Consider the following 24550-nt stretch of genomic DNA (forward strand, 5'->3'; position numbering starts at 1 on the left):
TTCCAGTTAAGTATAACAATTATTATTGTATTTTAACAGCAACAGTTCCAACCTAGACTAGTTTTCAACAATCATTTCTACAGTAAGATGTACAGTAGGCCTGATCATTGTTCATCTTCATCTGTACTGTTACTTAGGGTTGCACTATAAGTAGCTAGTTAGCTTGCTTTGACTAACTTTAGCTATTAGCTGTGTACAAAACCAGGGGATTGTTTGAAAGAGAAACTCGCATCTACTATGAGAGATAGTACTCCCTTATTTCTGCTGATCATCACCTGTCATAAAACAACAATGTCTTGCTAGTTGACTTATTTTTCCACTCTCGAGGCACTGTTTGCTGAAACATTCTGCCCTGTTCTGAAAGAACTTCCTGGGTTTACCATCATGCTGTGGATGTTTGGTCAGGACGTGTCATGAGTCCATTTGATGACAGCGGTAAGTGATGGCGAGTGGGAATGACGAGTCAGTGGCAGACAGCGCATCATCAGCTGCTGAACGACAGCGCTGCATAGTGTGGGTCACGGAGTGATCTTCAAGAAAACTGCAGAAAAAAAGATCTGGTAAACCGCAAAGCACAAGGGCATCTACCTCCACCTCTCACACTCACACAGCTGCCAAACTGAGCAGAGACAGCTGCTTAGACAGAGGTGCACTTGGCCAAATCAATTCCAGTAATTCATTAAATAATTATAAAATTTACTCTGACACGTCACGTCGCGACCCATACTTTAAGAAAGGCTGCTCTATGACAACGGTGTCTAGATGGAATTTGTGTTTGTGGTCCTGGCAACTGGACCATTTTTGGAACACCATTATTTGTTATCTTACTGAGACTTACTGTCAGGGCCCAGCCCAGATGGCAGAATCTGTGTAGAATATCTAGGTGCTGCTGTAGGCCCTCCTTGGTTGGTGACAGAAGCACCAGATCATCAGCAAACAGCAGACATTTGACAATTGACACAAAAGCTTTTTTGAAATCAACAAAGCATGAGAAGACTTTGCTTTTGATTCGGTTTGCTTGTTTGTCAAATAGGGTGTGCAGGGTGAATACATGGTCTGTTGTATGGTAATTTGGTAAAAAGCCAATTTGACATTTGCTCAGTACTCTCTCTCTCTATTACCTCCCTCTATTACCTCTCTCTCTCTCTCTCTCACCTCTCCATCATGTCCTCCTTTCGGAAAAGCTGACCACAACTCCATTTTGTTGCTTCCAGCCTATAGACAGAGACTAAAACAGGAAGCTCCTGCGCTCAGGTCTGTTCAACGCTGGTCCGACCAAACTGATTCCACGCTTCAAGATTGCTTCGATCACATGGACTGGGATATGTTCCGCATTGCGTCAAACAACAACATTGACGAATACGCTGATTCGGTGAGCGAGTTTATTAGCAAGTGCATCGGTGATGTCATACCCACAGCAACTATTAAAACCTACCCAAACCAGAAACCATGGATTGATGGCAGCATTCACGCGAAACTGAAAGCGCAAACCACTGCTTTTAAATCAGGGCAAGGTGACCGGAAACATGACTGAATACAAACAGTGTAGCTAATCCCTCCGCAAGGCAATCAAACCAGCTAAGCGTCAGTATAGAGACAAAGTAGAGTCGCAATTCAACGGCTCAGACACAAGAGGTATGTGGCAGGGTCTACTACAGTCAATCACAGATTACAAAAAGAAAACCAGCGCCGTTGCGGACCAGGATGTCTTGCTCCCAGACAGACTAAACAACTTCTTTGCTCGCTTTGAGGACAATATAGTGCCACTGACACGGCCCGCTACCAAAACCTGCGGACTCTCCTTCACTGCAGCCGACGTGAGTAAAACATTTACACATGTTAAGCCTCCCAAGGCTGCAGGCCCAGACGGCATCCCCAGCCGCGTCCTCAGAGCATGCGCAGACCAGGTGGCAGGTGTGTTTACAGACATATTCAATCAATCCTTATCCCAGTCTGCTGTTCCCACATGCTTCAAGAGGGCCACCATTGTTCCTGTTCACATGAAAGCTAAGGTAACTGAGCTAAATGATTACCGCCCCGTAACACTCACTTCCGTCATCATGAAGTGCTTTGAGAGACTAGTCAAGGACCATATCACCTCCACCCTACATGACACCCTAGACCCACTCCAATTTGCTTACCGCCCCAACAGGTCCACAGATGACGCAATCGCAACCACACTGCACACTTCCCTAACCCATCTGGACAAGAGGAATACCTATGTGAGAATGCTGTTCATCGACTACAGCTCAGCATTTAACACCATAGTACGCTCCAAACTCATCATCAAGCTCGAGACCCTGGGTCTCGACCCCGCCCTTTGCAACTGGGGACTGGACTTCCTGACAGGCCACCGCCAGGTGGTGAGTGTAGGTAAGAACATCTCCACCCCGCTGATCCTCAACACTGGGGCCCCACAAGGGTGCGTTCTGAGCCCTCTCCTGTACTCCCTGTTCATCCACGACTGCATGGCCATGCACGCCTCCAACTCAATCATCAAGTTTGCAGACGACACTACAGTGGTAGGCTTGATTACCAACAACGACGAGATGGCCTACAGGGAGGAGGTGAGGACCCTCGGAGTGTGGTGTCAGGAAAATAACCTCACACTCAACGTCAACAAAACGAGATGATCGTGGACTTCAGGAAACATCAACGGGACAGTAGTGGAGAGGGTAGTAAGTTTTAAGTTCCTCGGCGTACACATCACGGACAAATTGAATTGGTCCACCCACACAGACAGCGTGGTGAAGAAGGTGCAGCAGCACCTCTTCAACATCAGGAGGCTGAAGAAATTCGGCATGTCACCAAAAGCACTCAAACTTCTACAGATGCACAATCGAGAGCATCCTGTCGAGCTGTATCACCGCCTGGTACGGCAACTGCTCCGCCCAAAAATTGATGTAAAAATGTATCACTAGTCACTTTAAACAATGCCACTTAATATAATGTTTACGTACCCTACATTACTCATCTCTTATGGATATACTGTACTCGATACCATCTACTGCATCTTGCCTATGCCGTTCTGTACCATCACTCATTCATATATCTTTATGTACATATTCTTCATCCCTTTACACTTGTGTGTATAAGGTAGTTGTTGTGAAATTTTTAGGTTAGATTACTCGTTGGTTATTACTGCATTGTCGGAACTAGAAGCACAAGCATTTCACAACACTCGCATTAACATCTGCTAACCATGTGTATGTGACAAATGAAATTTGGTTTGATTTATTACCTCTATATTTCCCTCAGCTGTCTGTTACCTAGGTCTCTCTCTATTCCCTCTCCACATTACATCTCCATATTACCTCTCCCTCTCCGTATTACCTCTCACCTCTCCGTATTACCTCTTACCTCTCACCTCTCCGCATTACCTCTCCATATTACCTCTTACCTCTCCGTATTACCTCTCCGTATTACCTCTTACCTCTCCGTATTACCTCTCCATATTACCTCTCCGTATTACCTCACCGTATTACCTCACCGTATTACCTCACCGTATTACCTCACCTCTCCGTATTACCTCTCCATATTACCTCACCGTATTACCTCACCGTTTACCTCTCCCTCTTACCTCTCCATATTACCTCTCACTCCCCTCGTATTACCTCTCCGTACCTCTCTGCATTACCTCTCACCGTATTACCTCACCGTATTACCTCACCGTATTACCTCTTACCTCTCCGTATTACCTCTCACCTCTCCGTATTACCTCTCACCTCTCCGTATTACCTCTCCACATTACCTCTCTGCATTACCTCTCCCTCGTCATATTACCTCTCTGCATTACCTCTCCCTCTCCGCATTACCTCTCCCTCTCCGCATTACCTCTCCCTCTCCGCATTACCTCTCCGTATTACCTGTCCCTCCCCGCATTACCTCTCCGTATTACCTCTCCCTCTCTGCATTACCTCTCCGCATTACCTCTCCCTCTCCTCTGTTGTCTTCTATTACAACCTCTACCCTTCTGTTATTACAGTCTCCTCTGTTGTCTTTACACTCTCCCTACTAGTACTTTTTCCCCTTGCCCTTCCACTCAGTCATTAATAATGTACTGTCCAGTAAACCAGGCCTGGATTGACCCCTGTAACAGCCCTGGTAATGGACACAGGGATTACAATCTCAACAGGGGAGTGACCAATTAATCATAAGCTGTTGGTCTAGCACAGAGATAAGACCATAATTGTCAGAACAATTATAGTTTATTAGGATGTTACAAACTAGGATACCACAATAGGATACATTTTGGATAAACAAACTACAACTCACATGGACCTCAGCGGAAAACTATTTATCACACGCCAGCGCGCAGACATACACACACACACGATGCTAGTGCGCACACACATGAACAAAGTCTGAACATAAACTGCAAATGCATGAACACACCCACATCCCACACACACTGCCAGTCTCCTTCTCACCCACACACACCTCCTATGGTGCCCAGCCAGCCAGTCAGCCAGTCAGTCAGTCTCTGAACAGCAACAGTGAGCAGCAGACACCTGGCTGGCTGGTTGGCCTGTATCCTGTCTGTGGGTACTGAGGGGGACAGAGGGGGAGGAACAGAGGACCTCCTGTGTAACCAAGCAGGCCCTGACTCACTGACTTACTGACTGCCTGACTCGCTGGCTGCCTGAATGGCTGACTGACTGACTGACTGATTGCCTAAATGGCTGCCTGAATGGCTGACTGACAGTTTGCCTGAATGGCTGACTGACTCTTACCTCATCAACTCACCTGGCTCTGGATCCACCCCTGTCATGTAGATGTCTCACCAAAAGAGACAAAATAAACATTAGCAGATCACAGATATTCTGGGCTTTGCGGTCACAAGCCTGTTTTCGCAAGGAAATGGTCAACCAGTGTGTGTGTGTGTGTGTGTGTGTGTGTGTGTGTGTGTGTGTGTGTGTGCATAGGAGTATGTGGTTGGGTGGCTGTGTAGAAACAGTAGAAAGTGCACTGTGTGTCCAACTTTGTTTTGGTGTTACTGCTAAGAAACCACAAAAGCCATGTCAAACTTAGCAGCACACAACACCGACAACATGTGGAAAATAACTCCAGCAGTCAGACCCAGTAACTCCCAGTCAGTCCCAGTAACTCCCAGTCAGTCCCAGTAACTCCCAGTCAGTCCCAGTAACTCCCAGTCAGTCCCAGTAACTCCCAGTCAGTCCCAGTAAATCCCAGTCAGTCCCAGTAACTCCCAGTCAGTCCCAGTAACTCCCAGTCAGTCCCAGTAACTCCCAGTCAGTCCCAGTAACTCCCAGTCGGTCCCAGTAACTCCCAGTCGGTCCCAGTAACTCCCACTCAGTCCCAGTAAATCCCAGTCAGTCCCAGTCACTCCCACTCAGTCCCAGTAACTCCCAGTCGGTCCCAGTAAATCCCAGTCAGTCCCAGTCACTCCCAGTCAGTCCCAGTAACTCAAAATCAAATCAAATCAAATTTTATTTGTCACATACACATGGTTAGCAGATGTTAATGCGAGTGTAGCGAAATGCTTGTGCTTCTAGTTCCGACAATGCAGTGATAACCAACAAGTAATCTAACTAACAATTCCAAAACTACTGTCTTATACACAGTGTAAGGGGATAAGGAATATGTACATAAGGATATATGAATGAGTGATGGTACAGAGCAGCATACAGTAGATGGTATCGAGTACAGTATATACATATGAGATGAGTAGGTAGACAAAGTAAACAAAGTGGCATAGTTAAAGTGGCTAGTGACATAAGAATGCAGTCGATGATCTAGAGTACAGTATATACATATGCATATGAGATTAATAATGTAGGGTAAGTAACATTATATAAGGTAGCATTGTTTAAAGTGGCTAGTGATATATTTACATAATTTCCCATCAATTCCCATTATTAAAGTGGCTGGAGTTGGGTCAGTGTCAATGACAGTGTGTTGGCAGCAGCCACTCAATGTTAGTGGTGGCTGTTTAACAGTCTGATGGCCTTGAGATAGAAGCTGTTTTTCAGTCTCTCGGTCCCAGCTTTGATGCACCTGTACTGACCTCGCCTTCTGGATGATAGCGGGGTGAACAGGCAGTGGTTCGGTGGTTGATGTCCTTGATGATCTTTATGGCCTTCCTGTAACATCGGGTGGTGTAGGTGTCCTGGAGGGCAGGTAGTTTGCCCCGGTGATGCGTTGTGCAGACCTCACTACCCTCTGGAGAGCCTTACGGTTGAGGGCGGAGCAGTTGCCGTACCAGGCGGTGATACAGCCCGCCAGGATGCTCTCGATTGTGCATCTGTAGAAGTTTGTGAGTGCTTTTGGTGACAAGCCGAATTTCTTCAGCCTCCTGAGGTTGAAGAGGCGCTGCTGCGCCTTCTTCACGACGCTGTCAGTGTGAGTGGACCAATTCAGTTTGTCTGTGATGTGTATGCCGAGGAACTTAAAACTTGCTACCCTCTCCACTACTGATCCATCGATGTGGATAGGGGGTGTTCCCTCTGCTGTTTCCTGAAGTCCACAATCATCTCCTTAGTTTTGTTGACGTTGAGTGTGAGGTTATTTTCCTGACACCACACTCCGAGGGCCCTCACCTCCTCCCTGTAGGCCGTCTCGTCGTTGTTGGTAATCAAGCTACCACTGTTGTGTCGTCCGCAAACTTGATGATTGAGTTGGAGGCGTGCATGGCCACGCAGTCGTGGGTGAACAGGGAGTACAGGAGAGGGCTCAGAACGCACCCTTGTGGGGCCCCGTGTTGAGGATCAGCGGGAGGAGATGTTGTTGCCTACCCTCACCACCTGGGGGCGGCCCGTCAGGAAGTCCAGAACCCAGTTGCACAGGGCGGGTCGAGACCCAGGGTCTCGAGCTTGATGACGAGCTTGGAGGGTACTATGGTGTTGAATGCCGAGCTGTAGTCGATGAACAGCATTCTCACATAGGTATTCCTCTTGTCCAGGTGGGTTAGGGCAGTGTGCAGTGTGGTTGAGATTGCATCGTCTGTGGACCTATTTGGGCGGTAAGCAAATTGGAGTGGGTCTAGGGTGTCAGGTAGGGTGGAGGTGATATGGTCCTTGACTAGTCTCTCAAAGCACTTCATGATGACGGAAGTGAGTGCTACGGGGCGGTAGTCGTTTAGCTCAGTTACCTTAGCTTTCTTGGGAACAGGAACAATGGTGGCCCTCTTGAAGCATGTGGGAACAGCAGACTGGTATAGGGATTGATTGAATATGTCCGTAAACACACCGGCCAGCTGGTCTGCGCATGCTCTGAGGGCGCGGCTGGGGATGCCGTCTGGGCCTGCAGCCTTGCGAGGGTTAACACGTTTAAATGTCTTACTCACCTCGGCTGCAGTGAAGGAGAGACCGCATGTTTTCGTTGCAGACTGTGTCAGTGGCAATGTATTGTCCTCAAAGCGGGCAAAAAAGTTATTTAGTCTGCCTGGGAGCAAGACATCCTGGTCCGTGACTGGGCTGGGTTTCTTCTTGTAGTCCGTGATTGACTGTAGACCCTGCCACATGCCTCTTGTGTCTGAGCCATTGAATTGAGATTCCACTTTGTCTCTGTACTGACGCTTAGCTTGTTTAATAGCCTTGCGGAGGGAATAGCTGCATTGTTTATATTCGGACATATTACCAGACACCTTGCCCTGATTAAAAGCAGTGGTTCGCGCTTTCAGTTTCACGCGAATGCTGCCATCAATCCACGGTTTCTGGTTTGGGAATGTTTTTATCGTTGCTATGGGAACGACATCTTCGACGCACGTTCTAATGAACTCGCACACCGAATCAGCGTATTCGTCAATATTTCCATCTGACGCAATACGAAACATGTCCCAGTCCACGTGATGGAAGCAGTCTTGGAGTGTGGAGTCAGCTTGGTCTGACCAGCGTTGGACAGACCTCAGCGTGGGAGCCTCTTGTTTTAGTTTCTGCCTGTAGGCAGGGATCAGCAAAATGGAGTCGTGGTCAGCTTTTCCGAAAGGGGGCGGGGCAGGGCCTTATATGCGTCAGCGGAAGTTAGAGTAACAATGATCCAAGGTTTTACCACCCCTGGTTGCGCAATCGATATGCTGGTAAAATTTAGGGAGTCTTGTTTTCAGATTAGCTTTGTTAAAATCCCCAGCTACAATGAATGCAGCCTCCGGATAAATGGTTTCCAGTTTGCAAAGAGTTAAATAAAGTTCGTTTAGAGCCATCGATGTGTCTGCTTGGGGGGGATATACGGCTGTGATTATAATCGAGGAGAATTCTCTTGGAAGATAATGCGGTCTACATTTGATTGTGAGGAATTCTAAATCAGGTGAACAGAAGGATTTGAGTTCCTGTATGTTTCCTTCATCACACCATGTCTCGTTAGTCATGAGGCATACGCCCCGCCACTCTTCTTACCAGAAAGATGTTTGTTTCTGTCGGCGCGATGCGTGGAGAAACCCGTTGGCTGCACCGCGTCGGATAGCGTCTTCCCAGTAAGCCATGTTTCTGTGAAGCAGAGAACGTTGCAGTCTCTGATGTCCCTCTGGAATGCTACCCTTGCTCGGATTTCGTCAACCTTGTTGTCAAGAGACTGGACATTGGCAAGAAGAATGCTGGGGAGTGGTGCGCAATGTGCCCTTTTTCGGAGTCTGACCAGAACACCGCCTCGTTTCCCTCTTTTTCGGAGTCGTTTCCTTGGGTCGCTGCATGCGATCCATTCCGTTGTCCTGTTTGTAAGGCAGAACACCGGATCCGCGTCGCGGAAAACACTCCCAGTCGGTCCCAGTAACTCCCAGTCAGTCCCAGTAACTCCCAGTCAGTCCCAGTAACTCCCAGTCAGTCCCAGTAAATCCCAGTCAGACCCAGTAACTCCCAGTCAGTCCCAGTAACTCCCAGTCAGTCCCAGTAACTCCCAGTCAGTCCCAGTAACTCCCAGTCGGTCCCAGTAACTCCCAGTCAGTCCCAGTAACTCCCAGTCAGTCCCAGTAAATCCCAGTCAGTCCCAGTCACTCCCAGTCAGTCCCAGTAACTCCCAGTCAGTCCCAGTAACTCCCAGTCAGTCCCAGTAACTCCCAGTCAGTCCCAGTAACTCCCAGTCGGTCCCAGTAACTCCCAGTCAGTCCCAGTAAATCCCAGTCAGTCCCAGTCACTCCCAGTCAGTCCCAGTAACTCCCAGTCAGTCCCAGTAACTCCCAGTCAGTCCCAGTAAATCCCAGTCAGTCCCAGTCACTCCCAGTCAGTCCCAGTAACTCCCAGTCGGTCCCAGTAACTCCCAGTCGGTCCCAGTCAGACCCAGTCAGTCCCAGTCAGACAACCTGTGTGACCATGACTAACATCATGCAAAGGTTTCCTACGTAGCAAACTAACCCTTTTTAAGGGAATCAATACTCTACATCTTTGTCCCCAACGCTCTAGGTGACCAGTTTTGATAGCCTTTAGTCGTACCCTCATCCTACTCCTCCTCTGTTCCTCGGGTGATGTGGAGGTGAACCCAGGCCCTGCGTGTCCCCAGGCACCCTCATTTGTTGACTTCTGTGATCGAAAAAGCCTTGTTTCATGCATGTCAACATCAGAAGCCTCGTCCCTAAGTTTGTTTTACTCACTGCTTTAGCACACTCCACCAACCCTGATGTCCTTCCTGGCTTAGGAAGGCCACCAACAGATTTCCATACCCAACTACAACATTTTCCGCCAAGACATAACTGCTAAAGGGGGAGATAGCCTGCAAAGTTCTGTCATACTTTCCAGGTCTATACCCAAACAAGTTGAACTTCTAATTTTAAAAATGAACCTCTCCAGAAATAAGTCTCTCACTGTTGCCGCCTGCAATCGACCCCCCGACCTCCCAGCTGTGCCCTGGGCACCATTTGTGAATCGATCGCCCCCCATCTAGCTTCACAGTTCGTTCTGTTAGGTGACCTAAACTGGGATATGCTTAACATTCCGGCAGGCCTACAATCAAAGCTAGATGCCCTCAATCTCACACAAATCATCAAGGAACCCACCAGGTACAACCCTAAATCCATAAACATGGGCACCTTCATAGACATTATCCTGACCAACTTGCCTTCCAAATACACCTCTGCTGTTTTCAATCAGGATCTCAGCGATCACTGCCTCATTGCCTGTATCCGCTATGGGTCCGCGGTCAAATGACCACCCCTCATCACTGTCAAACGCTCCCTAAAACACTTCTGCGAGCAGGCCTTCTAATCGACCTGGCCCGGGTATCCTGGAAGGATATTGACCTCATCCCGTCGGTCATTCTTTAAAAGTAATTTCCTCACCATCTTAGCCCCGTTCAAAAAATGCAGAACTATATAGCCCTTGGTTCACTCCAGACCTGACTGCCCTCGAACAGCACAAAAACATCCTGTGGCGGACTGCAATAGCGTTGAATAGTCCCCGCGATATGCAACTGTTCAGGGAAGTCAGGAAAGCAAAGGGTAGCTTTTTCAAACACAAATTTGCATCCTGTAGCTCTATCTCCAAAAACTTTTGGGACACTGTAAAGTCCATGGAGAATAAGAGCACCTCCTCCCAGCTGCCCACTGCATTGAGGCTAGGTAACACGGTCACCACTGATAAATCCATGATAATCGAACATTTCAATAAGCATTTCTCAACGGCTTGCCATGCCTTCCTCCTGGCTACTCCAACCCCGGCCAACAGCTCTTTTCCCTAAAGATTGGAAAGCTGCCGCGGTCATCCCCCTCTTCAAAGGGGGTGACACCCTAGACCCAAACTGTTACAGACCTATATCCATCCTGCCCTGCCTATCTGAAGTCTTCAAAAGCCAAGATAATAAACAGATCACTGACCATTTCGAATCCCACCATACCTTCTCCGCTGTGCAATCCGGTTTCCGAGCCGGTCACGGGTGCACCTTAGCCAGAATTTATTTTTTCTACTGTGTCATCGACTTGTTTATTGTGTTATTGGCTTGTTTATTGTTTACTCCATGTGTAACTCTGTGTTGTTGTCTGTGTCACACTGCTTTGCTTAATCTTGGCCAGGTCGCAGTTGCAAATGAGAACTTGTTCTCAACTAGCCTACCTGGTTAAATAAAGGTCAAATAAAATAAAACAAATAAAATAAACATTCAAAACAGCACCGTAACTCAGGATCTCACTTGCTCATTCCCTCCTCCAATCAGAGCCAGACTGATTTCATTTCCTGTATGCATTGCTGACATACTGTGGACATAATAAGCACAGCTTTGACAGTGAAGGTAAATCAGATCTCATTCCTGTATTGCATTTGGCCAGACTCTACATTCAGACTCTACATTCAGACTCCATTTGCCAGATGAGCAACTTGCCTGACACACCCATTCGTTCTAACTAATAAACATTTTTACCAAAGTGTACATACTATACACACACACACATCCAAAGTCTTACCTGCTAGCTGTTGGGTTTCTATCGGAAAGACAGAGCGCAGGTGTCCTTTTGTCTGTCGTCCCTTGGCCTCTATCTGGGGACAAGCCTACTCTCAGGGACAGTAGAGACGAGGTCTAGTGGTCGTTGGTTGTGTATGGGGGCGAAGGTCAGAGGTCACCCACGGACTGGTTGGCGGCAGGCCCCGGTCCGTGGCGAGGCACAGCTCTGGCTAGGAGTTCATCATGGTGCTGCGATGTTGTGCGGAAAGGTCAGCTGGTCACATGGTCCCGTACATCCCCGTCCATGGAAAACCACACACGACAACACACACCCAGGGGTCTGTTTCTGGAAACTGCCTGGGGGGGGGGGGAAAGGCCTCAGAATCACCGAAATACCAATGAATGTCAACCTACAGCCTTATTTACTGGAAGTTGTACTGAAGGCTCCTCCTACTTGGAATTGCCAAGGACCTCACGATAGGATATTATCACGATACTTAGGTGCAGATACGATATATAGTGTGATTCTCACGTTTCTATACGTAGTGTGATTCTCACAATTCTATAAATAGTGTGATTCTCACGATTCTATAGGTAGTGTGATTCTCACGATTCTATACGTAGTGTGATTTTCACGATTCTATATATAGTGCGATTCTCACGATTCTATACGTAGTGTGATTCTCACAATTCTATATATAGTGTGATTCTCACGATTCTATATATAGTGTGATTCTCACGATGCTATATATAGTGTCATTCTCACGATTCTATATATAGTGTGATTCTCACAATTCTATATATAGTGTGATTCTCACGATTCTATATGTAGTGTGATTCCTGCTGTTTTCCACTCTCTAGAGACAGCAGGAGCGATTTTACTAATCGATAGTAAGTATCGATAGAATATCATCCAAAATAATATTGTGATATATAACTGTATCGAGTTTCCCCCCCCATCACTAACTTTAGACCTACTTTGGCCTAAGATCAAAGCAGGTAGCGTGGGTTGTTGCAACATAGGCTCTCTTCAAGACTGGAAACAAAACCCTCTGTTTTATATGCAAACATAAAACCACAGTGATCATTACACCCTGATGAGTGATGGGGTCAGACTGAGCACACAGAGGTGGTCTAAACTGAGAGCTCAACAGGGGGCCAACTGCCAACTTCAACAAGCATCAATATCTAATGAGGTAAAAGATGAGGGGGGGGGGGAGTCGTGCTCTGATGTTACTTTATGCATGGAGTCCAGAGATGCTAGGATAGCCTCTGTGTGAAAGGCAGTGCTGAAAGTGCTTTTGAACATTAGTAGGAATGTGTGACAGTGGGGGCTTAAGAATGCCCTCAAGAGTCCACCAGTCAGTCAGTCCACCAGCCAGTCAGTCAGTCAGTCAGTCAGTTCACCAGTCAGTCAGTCAGTCAGTCAGTCCACCAGCCAGTCGGTCAGTCCACCAGTTAGTCAGTCAGTCAGTCAGTCAGTTTACCAGTCAGTCAGTCCGCCAGCCAGTCAGTCAGTCAGTTCACCAGCCAGTCAGTCAGTCAGTTCACCAGTCAGTCAGTCAGTCAGTCAGTCCACCAGTCAGTCAGTCCACCAGCCAGTCAGTCAGTCAGTTCACCAGTCAGTCAGTCAGTCAGTCAGTTCACCAGTCAGTCAGTCAGTCAGTTCACCAGTCTGTCAGTCAGTTCACCAGCCTGTCAGTTAGTCAGTACACCAGTCAGTCAGTCAGTTCACCAGTCAATCAGTCAGTTCACCAGTCAGTCAGTCAGTCAGTTCACCAGTCAGTCAGTCAGTTCACCAGTCAGTCAGTCAGTCAGTTCACCAGTCAGTCAGTCAGTCAGTTCACCAGTCAGCCAGTCAGTCCACCAGCCAGTCGGTCAGTCCACCAGCCAGTCGGTCAGTCCACCAGTTAGTCAGTCAGTCAGTCAGTCAGTCATTCACCAGCCAGTCATTTAGTCAGTTTAGCAGACAGCAGTCCAGAGCGAGTCAAATCAGTCTTTCACCTTATGACATCAGTGGAACAGCCACTTTCAATAGTCATCAGGTCTTTCAGTCAGTTCAGGATTAGTCCTATCCTAGTCATTCCTTAAAGAGTCAGGTCAGTTCTCCAAGGTCATTGAGTCAGTTCACCAGTCAGTGAGGAGTCAGTTCACCAGTCAGTAAGCAGTCAGTTTTGACCAGTCAGTAGTCAGTCACTGTTTCCCAGTGGTAAGTCAGTCAGTTCACCAGTCAGGTGGATGAGTAAGTTCCCTTGTTTGGGTGTAGGGCCTGAGTCAGAGCCTGGAGGTAGTGAGGTGCAATAACACACAGCTCCGTAGAGCAAGCACCATGGTCTTGTAGCGGATGCGAGCTTCAACTGGAAGCCAGTGGAGAGAGCGGAGGAGCGGGGTGACGTGAGAGAACTTGGGAAGGTTGAACACCAGACCTGAGTTACTGTATGAGTTGTACACCATGTTTAATGGCACAGGCAGGGAGCCCAGCAACAGCTGAGTTGCTGTAATCAATAGATGACACCTGGATTAATGCTAGAGCTAACCATCACACCTGAGGATGCCAGTCAGTCAGTCAGTCAGTTCACCAGTCAGTCAGTCCACCAGTCAGTCAGTCCACCAGCCAGTCAGTCAGTCAGTTTACCAGTCAGTCAGTCAGTCAGTTCACCAGTCAGTCAGTCAGTCAGTCAGTTCACCAGTCAGTCAGTCAGTCAGTTCACCAGTCAGTTAGTCAGTTCACCAGTCAGTCAGTTCACCAGTCAGTCAGTCAGTTCACCAGTCAGTCAGTCAGTTCACCAGTCAGTCAGTCAGTTTACCAGTCAGTCAGTCGACCAGCCAGTCAGTCAGTCAGTTCACCAGCCAGTCAGTCAGTTCACCAGTCAGTCAGTCAGTCAGTTCACCAGTCATTTAGTCCGCCAGTCGGTCAGTCAGTTCACCAGTCAGTCAGTCAGTTCACCAGCCAGTCAGTCAGTGAGTCAGTCAGTTCACCAGTTAGTCAGTCAGTCCACCAGTCAGTCAGTCAGTTCACCAGTCAGTCAGTCAGTCAGTTCACCAGCCAGTCAGTCAGTTAACCAGCCAGTCAGTCAGTCAGTCAGTCAGTTCACCAGTCAGTCAGTCAGTTCACCAGTCAGTCAGTCAGTCAGTTCACAAGTAAGTCAGGCAGTTCACCAGTCAGCCAGTCAGTTCACCAGTCAGTCAGTCAGTTCACCAGCCAGTCAGTCAGTCAGTTCACCAGCCAGTCAGTCAGCCAGTCAGTCAGTCAGTTCACCAGTCAGTCAGTCAGTCAGTCTGTTCACCAGTCAGTCAGTCAGTCAGTCAGTTCACCAGTCAGTCAGTCAGTCAGTTCACCAGTCAGTCAGTCAGTTCACCAGTCAGTCAGTCAGTCAGTTCACCAGTCAGTCAGTCAGTTCACCAGTCAGTCAGTCAGTTCACCAGTCAGTCAGTCAGTTCACCAGTCAATCAGTCAGTTCACCAGTCAGTCAGTCAGTCAGTTCACCAGTCAGTCAGTCAGTTCACCAGTCAGTCAGTCAGTCAGTTCACCAGTCAGTCAGTCAGTCAGTTCACCAGTCAGTCAGTCAGTGTGTCAGTAAAGTCAAGTGCTACTGCAGTTACTGAGTTACTGTACAATAACACACCATGTATTAATGCTATAGAGCTAACCATCACACCTGTGTTACTCTACAATAACACACCATATATTAATGCTAGAGCTAACCATCACACCTGAGTTACTGTACAATAACACACCATGTATTAATGCTAGAGCTAACCATCACACCTGAGTTACTGTACAATAACACACCATGTATTAATGCTAGAGCTAACCATCACACCTGAGTTACACCTGAGTTACTGTACAATAACACACCATGTATTAATGCTAGAGCTAACCATCACACCTGAGTTACTGTACAATAACACACCATGTATTAATGCTAGAGCTAACCATCACACCTGAGTTACTCTACAATAACACACCATGTATTAATGCTAGAGCTAACCATCACACCTGAGTTACTCTACAATAACACACCATGTACTAATGCTATAGAGCTAACCATCACACCTGAGTTACTGTACAATAACACACCATGTATTAATGCTAGAGCTAACCATCACACCTGAGTTACTGTACAATAACACACCATGTATTAATGCTAGAGCTAACCATCACACCTGAGTTACTGTACAATAACACACCATGTATTAATGCTAGAGCTAACCATCACACCTGAGTTACTGTACAATAACACACCATGTATTAATGCTAGAGCTAACCAACACACCTGTGTTACTGTACAATAACACACCATGTATTAATGCTAGAGCTAACCATCACACCTGTGTTACTCTACAATAACACACCATGTATTAATGCTAGAGCTAACCATCACACCTGAGTTACTCTACAATAACACACCATGTATTAATGCTAGAGCTAACCATCACACCTGAGTTACTGTACAATAACACACCATGTATTAATGCTAGAGCTAACCATCACACCTGAGTTACTCTACAATAACACACCATGTATTAATGCTAGAGCTAACCATCACACCTGTGTTACTGTACAATAACACACCATGTATTAATGCTATAGAGCTAACCATCACACCTGAGTTACTCTACAATAACACACCATGTATTAATGCTAGAGCTAACCATCACACCTGAGTTACTCTACAATAACACACCATGTATTAATGCTAGAGCTAACCATCACACCTGAGTTACTGTACAATAACACACCATGTATTAATGCTAGAGCTAACCATCACACCTGAGTTACTGTACAATAACACACCATGTATTAATGCTAGAGAGCTAACCATCAGGTGTTTTTATGAGGACACGTAGAGTGTGTGCTTGGGCGAGAGGCAGGTGATCATCTTTCTCTGAGCGGGCGTCTAGAAAACGGAATATACACACCAAGAGACATAAATTAACTGAGGGACGCGCGCGCACACACACACACACACACACACACACACACACACACACCCACACCCACACACCCACACACACACCCACACACACACCCACACACCTATGCAAGGACACACACTATATACATAGGCGACTATACTATACCGAATTGAATTATAGTTACGCAATTCACTCAGTGGGCAGTGGCAGGAGACTGTATCTGTAGAGTGTTCAGAAAACAAAGTCTACCTAGGGAGGACAGTCATCGATACAGATCAGTCCTTGTGCCTAGGCCTAATTTAGATGGTAAATGTTCACTGCTTGCACAATGTTGTACAGTTTAAAAATGTGTCATTACCATTACCGGATCTGAATTGTCATAAAAAAAATAAAAAACAGGCGATTTCCTTGTAACCACATTGAGCCAGAATTGCACCGTAGCCGTGATATGAATGTGATCCATTAACAAAACAGACGACAGAGGAAAAAATGGAAGTGGACCAGTCAACCCACCTCTGATTCACAGGTCAGCAGTGAGGCCTTTCATTGATGTGGCCACAATGAAATCATCACACCACTGTTAGAAAAACAAGGGCAATTGAATGGCCAATCTTTATTAATCATGAGCACTTGAACACAGACAACTGGCATTATTTCTTTGCACGATTGTCCCTCGTGTCCCGAGGTGACGTTTAAGGTCAGTACGAATGGTAGTGACAGAGGGCTGAGTGCTAAACAGTAACATGGTAGTGACTGAGGGCTGAGTGATAAACAGTAACATGGTAGTGACTGAGGGCTGAGTGATGTAACAGTAACATGGTAGTGACTGAGGGCTGTGTGATAAACAGTAACATGGTAGTGACTGAGGGCTGAGTGATGTAACAGTAACATGGTAGTGACTGAGGGCTGAGTGATGTAACAGTAACATGGTAGTGACTGAGGGCTGAGTGCTAAACAGTAACATGCTAGTGACTGAGGGCTGAGTGATAAACAGTAACATGGTAGTGACTGAGGGCTGAGTGATGTAACAGTAACATGGTAGTGACTGAGGGCTGAGTGATGTAACATGGTAGTGACTGAGGGCTGAGTGATAAACAGTAACATGGTAGTGACTGAGGGCTGAGTGATAAACAGTAACATGGTAGTGACTGAGGGCTGAGTGATAAACAGTAACATGGTAGTGACTGAGGGCTGAGTGATGTAACAGTAACATGGTAGTGACTGAGGGCTGAGTGATAAACAGTAACATGGTAGTGACTGAGGGCTGAGTGATGTAACAGTAACATGGTAGTGACTGAGGGCTGAGTGATGTAACAGTAACATGGTAGTGACTGAGGGCTGAGTGATGTAACAGTAACATGGTAGTGACTGAGGGCTGAGTGATGTAACAGTAACATGGTAGTGACTGAGGGCTGAGTGATGTAACAGTAACATGGTAGTGACTGAGGGCTGAGTGATGTAACAGTAACATGCTAGTGACTGAGGGCTGAGTGATGTAACAGTAACATGGTAGTGACTGAGGGCTGAGTGCTAAACAGTAACATGGTAGTGACTGAGGGCTGAGTGATGTAACAGTAACAGGGTAGTGACTGAGGGCTGAGTGATGTAACAGTAACATGGTAGTGACTGAGGGCTGAGTGATAAACAGTAACATGGTAGTGACTGAGGGCTGAGTGCTAAACAGTAACATGGTAGTGACTGAGGGCTGAGTGATGTAACAGTAACAGGGTAGTGACTGAGGGCTGAGTGATGTAACAGTAACATGGTAGTGACTGAGGGCTGAGTGATAAACAGTAACATGGTAGTGACTGAGGGCTGAGTGATAAACAGTAACATGGTAGTGACTGAGGGCTGAGTGATAAACAGTAACATGGTAGTGACTGAGGGCTGAGTGATGTAACAGTAACATGGTAGTGACTGAGGGCTGAGTGATGTAACAGTAACATGGTAGTGACTGAGGGCTGAGTGATGTAACAGTAACATGGTAGTGACTGAGGGCTGAGTGATAAACAGTAACATGGTAGTGACTGAGGGCTGAGTGATGTAACAGTAACATGGTAGTGACTGAGGGCTGAGTGATGTAACAGTAACATGGTAGTGACTGAGGGCTGAGTGATGTAACAGTAACATGGTAGTGACTGAGGGCTGAGTGATGTAACAGTAACATGGTAGTGACTGAGGGCTGAGTGATGTAACAGTAACATGGTAGTGACTGAGGGCTGAGTGATGTAACAGTAACATGGTAGTGACTGAGGGCTGAGTGATAAACAGTAACATGGTAGTGACTGAGGGCTGAGTGATAAACAGTAACATGGTAGTGACTGAGGGCTGAGTGATGTAACAGTAACATGGTAGTGACTGAGGGCTGAGTGATGTAACAGTAACATGGTAGTGACTGAGGGCTGAGTGATAAACAGTAACATGGTAGTGACTGAGGGCTGAGTGATAAACAGTAACATGGTAGTGACTGAGGGCTGAGTGATAAACAGTAACATGGTAGTGACTGAGGGCTGAGTGATAAACAGTAACATGGTAGTGACTGAGGGCTGAGTGATGTAACAGTAACATGGTAGTGACTGAGGGCTGAGTGATGTAACAGTAACATGCTAGTGACTGAGGGCTGAGTGATGTAACAGTAACATGGTAGTGACTGAGGGCTGAGTGCTAAACAGTAACATGGTAGTGACTGAGGGCTGAGTGATAAACAGTAACATGGTAGTGACTGAGGGCTGAGTGATAAACAGTAACATGGTAGTGACTGAGGGCTGAGTGATGTAACAGTAACATGCTAGTGACTGAGGGCTGAGTGATGTAACAGTAACATGGTAGTGACTGAGGGCTGAGTGATGTAACAGTAACATGGTAGTGACTGAGGGCTGAGTGCTAAACAGTAACATGGTAGTGACTGAGGGCTGAGTGATAAACAGTAACATGGTAGTGACTGAGGGCTGAGTGATAAACAGTAACATGGTAGTGACTGAGGGCTGAGTGATAAACAGTAACATGGTAGTGACTGAGGGCTGAGTGATGTAACAGTAACATGGTAGTGACTGAGGGCTGAGTGATGTAACAGTAACATGGTAGTGACTGAGGGCTGAGTGATAAACAGTAACAGGGTAGTGACTGAGGGCTGAGTGATGTAACAGTAACATGGTAGTGACTGAGGGCTGAGTGATGTAACAGTAACATGGTAGTGACTGAGGGCTGAGTGATAAACAGTAACATGGTAGTGACTGAGGGCTGAGTGATAAACAGTAACATGGTAGTGACTGAGGGCTGAGTGATGAATCTGTGAACAATCTGCAGTAAATCCATTTTTGGACACTGATCATGGCCGATTACATTGCACTCCACGAGGAGACTGCATGGCAGGCTGACTACCTGTTACACGAGGGCAGTAAGAAGCCAAGGTAAGTTGCTAGCTAGCAATAAACATATCTTATTAAAAACTATCAATCTTAACATATCACTAGTTAACTACACATGGTTGATGATATTACTAGGTTAACTAGCTTGTCCTGCGTTGCATATAATCAATGTGGTGCCTGTTAATTTATCATTGAATCACAGCCTACTTCGCCAAATGGGTGATTTAACAAGCGCATTTGCGAAAAAAGTACTGTCGTTGCACCAATGTGTACCTAACCATTAACATCAATGCCTTTCTTAAAAACCAATACTCAAGTATATATTTTTAAACCTGCATATTTAGTTAATATTGCCTGCTAACATGAAGTTCTTTTAACTAGAGAAATTGTGTCACTTTTCTTGCGTTCTGTGCAACAGAGTCAGGGTATATGCAGCAGTTTGGGCCGTCTGGCTCGTTGCGAACTGTGTGAAGACTATTTCTTCCTAACAAAGACAGCCAACTTCGCCAAACGGGGGATGATTTAACAAAAGCACATTTGCGAAAAAAGCACAATCATTGGACGAACGTACCTAACCATAAACACCAATGTACCTAACCATAAACATCAATGGACCTAACCATAAACATCAATGGACCTAATAATAAACATCAATGGATCTAATAATAAACATCAATGTACCTAACCCTAAACACCAATGTACCTAACCATAAACATCAATGGACCTAACCATAAACATCAATGGACCTAACCATAAACATCAATGGACCTAACCATAAACATCAATGGACCTAATAATAAACATCAATGTACCTAACCCTAAACACCAATGTACCTAACCATAAACACCAATGTACCTAACCATAAACACCAATGTACCTAACCATAAACACCAATGTACCTAACCATAAACATCAATGTACCTAACCCTAAATACCAATGTACCTAACCATAAACACCAATGTACCTAACCATAAACATCAATGTACCTAACCCTAAACACCAATGTACCTAACCATAAACATCAATGTACCTAACCCTAAACACCAATGTACCTAACCATAAACATCAATGTACCTAACCCTAAACACCAATGTACCTAACCATAAACATCAATGTACCTAACCCTAAACACCAATGTACCTAACCCTAAACACCAATGTACCTAACCATAAACATCAATGGCTTTCTTAAAATCAATACACAGAAGTATATATTTTTAAACCTGCGTATTTAGTTAAAAGAAATCCAGATTTGCAGGCAATATTAAACTATGGAAATTGTGTCACTTCTTTTGCATTCATTGCACGCAGGGTCAGGGTATATGCAACCGTTTGGGCCGCCTGGCTCGTTGCGAAATAATTTGTCAGAATTTTACGTAATTATGACATAACATTGAAGGTTGTGCAATGTAACAGCAATATTTAGACTTATGGATGCCACCCGTTAGATAAAATATGGAACAGTTTCCGTATTTCACTGAAAGAATAAACATTTTGTTTTCGAAATGTTAGTTTCCGGATTTGACCATATTAATGACCTAAGGCTCATATTTCTGTGTGTTATTATATTATAATTAAGTCTATGATTTGATATTTGATAGAGCAGTCTGACTGAGCGATGGTGGGCAACAGCAGGCTGGTAAGCATTCATTCAAACAGCACTTTACTGCGTTTGCCAGCAGCTCTTTGTAATGCTTCAAGCATTGAGCTGTTTATGACTTCAAGCCTATCAACTCCCGAGATTAGGCTGGCAATACTAAAGTACCTATTAGAACATCCAATAGTCAAAGGTATATGAAATACAAATGGTATAGAGAGAAATAGTCCAAAAATAACTACAACCTAAAACTTCTTACCTGGGAATATTGAAGACTCATGTTAAAAAGGAACCACCAGCTTTCATATGTTCTCATGTTCTGAGCAAGGAACTCAAACGTTAGCTTTTTTACATGGCACATATTGCACTTTTTGTTTCTTCTCCAACACTTTGTTTTTGCATTATTTAAACCAAATTGAACATGTTTCATTATTTATTTGAGACTAAATTGATTTTATTGATGTATTATATTAAGTTAAAATAAAAGTGTTCATTCAGTATTGTTGTAATTGTCATTATTACAAATAAATAAATATATATCTTTTTTTTTAATCGTCAGATTAATCGGTATCGGCTTTTTTTGGTCCTCCAATAAATCGGTATCGGCGTTGAAAAATCATAATCGGTCGACCTCTAGTTACAAGCCATGCTGTAGGTCTTGGTCATCCATATTGTGAATGTTGTTAGTAGCCAACTCTAACTTCCACAAGGATATTTAAAAAACTCAGTGTGTAGTATAAAGCACAGGCCAAGTTAGATCCCACTGATTGAAAATTCACAGTTTTCTTTAACTTTCTTTAAAATGAAGGCGTGCATGCTATTGAGAACGCACTTTCATCCACACCATACTTTATTTCAATAGACGACACTGTAAAGAATATTCCTTCACAGTATAGGACCATCAGTCAAACTAAGGCATAAGGTGTCCAAAGGTCAAAGCAGGACATTTGATACAGTACTACAGGGACCAATGTTTTCTCTATACACTGGAGGGGGTGGATGGTATTATGGTGAAAACTGGGTGGGTTTGTAATTCAATTCTCTCTAAGGAACAATGAGACAGTGCAGTGAATCCTGTTCTCACACTTATTCACACAGCCGTTCGGAACCCATCCTCAGAAACTGAAAAACACTTGGTTGCCTCAGGTAGAAACCTGATGTGCTGTAGCGTCTCCTATGACTGAATTAGTTGACTCAGTTACCCTGTTCTTTACGTGAAGCAGAATTCTCTAAGTTTGCCATTCCTGATACAGCTGCCTATTTTGTGATTGTTGGGCCTTTGTACAGTTCATTGCTGGGCCTATTCCCAGTTGAGATAAGCGTGAGGAACTCAGACTTTCATGTGAATCATTAATTGATGTGAGATGGAAGACATCGGGCCTACCGAGTGGTGCAGTGGTCTAAGGCACTGCATCGCAGTGCTAGCTGTGCCACTAGAGATTCTGGGTTCGAGTCCAGGCTCTGTCGCAGCCGGCCGCGACCAGGAAGACCCATGGAGCGGCGCACAATTGGCCCAGCGTCGTCCGGGTTAGGAGAGGGTTTGGCCGGCAGGGATGTCCTTGTGCCATCCCGCACTAGCGACTCCTGTGGCGGGCTAGGCGCAGTGCATGCTGACACGGTCGCCAGGTTTACAGTGTTTCCTCCGACACACTGGTGCGGCTGACTTCTGGGTTAAGTGGGCATTATGTCAAGAAGCAATGTGGCTTGGTTGGGTTGTGTTTCGGAGGACGCACGGCTCTCAAATTTCACCTCTCCCGAGTCCTTATGAGAGTTTCAGTGATGAGACAAAACTGTAACCACGAAAATGGGGTAAGAAAAAAAAGAAATGGAAGACATTGAAACAAGACCAATTGACCTGAGAGTTCTAGTGACACTGTCTCTCCAGAATGGTGGTGACCAGTAATGGCCCTGGCCTTTGTCCAATCAAACCCTTTGCGAGAGAACAGGATGTGTCTGGGCCCACCAGTGGATTGATCTGTATTGTAATTACTGCGATCGAAGCTCTGTGTTGACATAGTCCTCCATTAGTCATAATGGGAAGTTGTCTGTGACTGGAGTGCAGTTGCTTTGTGCTGCAGCCGTTTCCCATAGCCTTCTGTAGCGGTAAGATCATCGTTAGAACCATCTAGAACCATCGTTAGAACCATCCTACGATGTATCTTTAGTAGCCAAGCTGTTTCCCCCAAAACCATCATTACTAAACGCTTGTTATTTACCGACTGCCTCGTACCTCCTACGGTCTTTTTCCAAAATGTATGGCTCCCGATTGGCGCAGCGGTCTAAGTCACTGCATCTCAGTGCTTGAGGCATCATTACAGACACCCTGGTTCGATTCCAGGCTGTATCACAACCGACCGTGATTGGGAGTCCCACAGGGCGGCGCACAATTGACCCAGCGTCGTCCGAGTTTGGCCCAGGGTAGGCCGTCATTGTAAATAAGAATTTGTTCTTGACTGGACTTGCCTAGCTTAAATAAAAGGGTAAAACATATTTTTTTACAAAAAGAACCGCTAAGTACGTCGTTATATGCTTTTTCTGGCTCAATGTGTTTCATGATGTGTGACAACATGTTCCCAATCTGTGATTTACTGCATTATTATAGGTAAGCGTCATAAGTCGCCTCAATATTTGCAGCCATAAGGTGATAATATCTCTCTATGAGCTGATCCGTCGTCAGTATTGTGGAAAAATTCGAATGTTAAGGTAAGATTTGAACGGAGAAAGCTGATATGAGAGCAGTGCTGCTTTTCTTTCGATCCCATCGGTATCGACACATGGTTTACCGACGCACTCGGCGAACATTCTCTCTACCATTCCACTGTACTGTATTTCCATATACCCAAGTTTACATTTAATTCAGTTTGTGTTCATTTGGCTTTTTGCGGCACACAGAAACAAATTCACAGACGACCACCACAACAAAACAAGCAGCAAAATCCTCAAAAGTTGTTTTAAGAATGCACACTGTCAATAGAGATTGGTGCTTATTATCGGATGTATTAGGTTACGAAATCCAATTTTTGGGGGGTTAATGTATGTTAATCATTAATGTTAATGATTAAAGATTCAGAACATGAAAAATCATATTTGTCTTGGTAAAACGTATTTTATAACATAACGAAGTGAAATTTCCCCACCAAAACGCATTTTCACCCACTCTGGGTAAAGTGGGTAAACACCCTACCTACTTTTTTGATTCTTATACTTTCCAAGTGGGAAACTCATCAATCTACAATGAGTTTCCAAGTCTGACATTTCAGAGTTTCCGAGTTGTCTTGAAAGCGGCAACAATATGGGCTCTGTCAGTGAACTCAATAGTTACTTCCACTGGCTGGCTGCCTGGC

At 45.5% G+C, this 24550-nt stretch overlaps 1 protein-coding gene across 2 annotated transcripts in view; it reads right to left on the reverse strand.

The window, feature by feature from the left end:
• The window catches only part of LOC115101603 (activated CDC42 kinase 1-like), a 153936-nt gene that overhangs the window by 127130 nt on the left and 2256 nt on the right, over positions 1-24550 (reverse strand). For both annotated transcript variants that reach the window (XM_065005947.1, XM_065005949.1), the window contains exon 2: positions 11342-11676. The gene's annotated coding sequence lies outside the window, so the exon portion shown is untranslated. The remainder of the gene's footprint in view (positions 1-11341; positions 11677-24550) is intronic.

Source organism: Oncorhynchus nerka, linkage group LG20, assembly GCF_034236695.1.
Source record: "Oncorhynchus nerka isolate Pitt River linkage group LG20, Oner_Uvic_2.0, whole genome shotgun sequence".
Lineage (NCBI taxonomy): Eukaryota > Metazoa > Chordata > Actinopteri > Salmoniformes > Salmonidae > Oncorhynchus > Oncorhynchus nerka.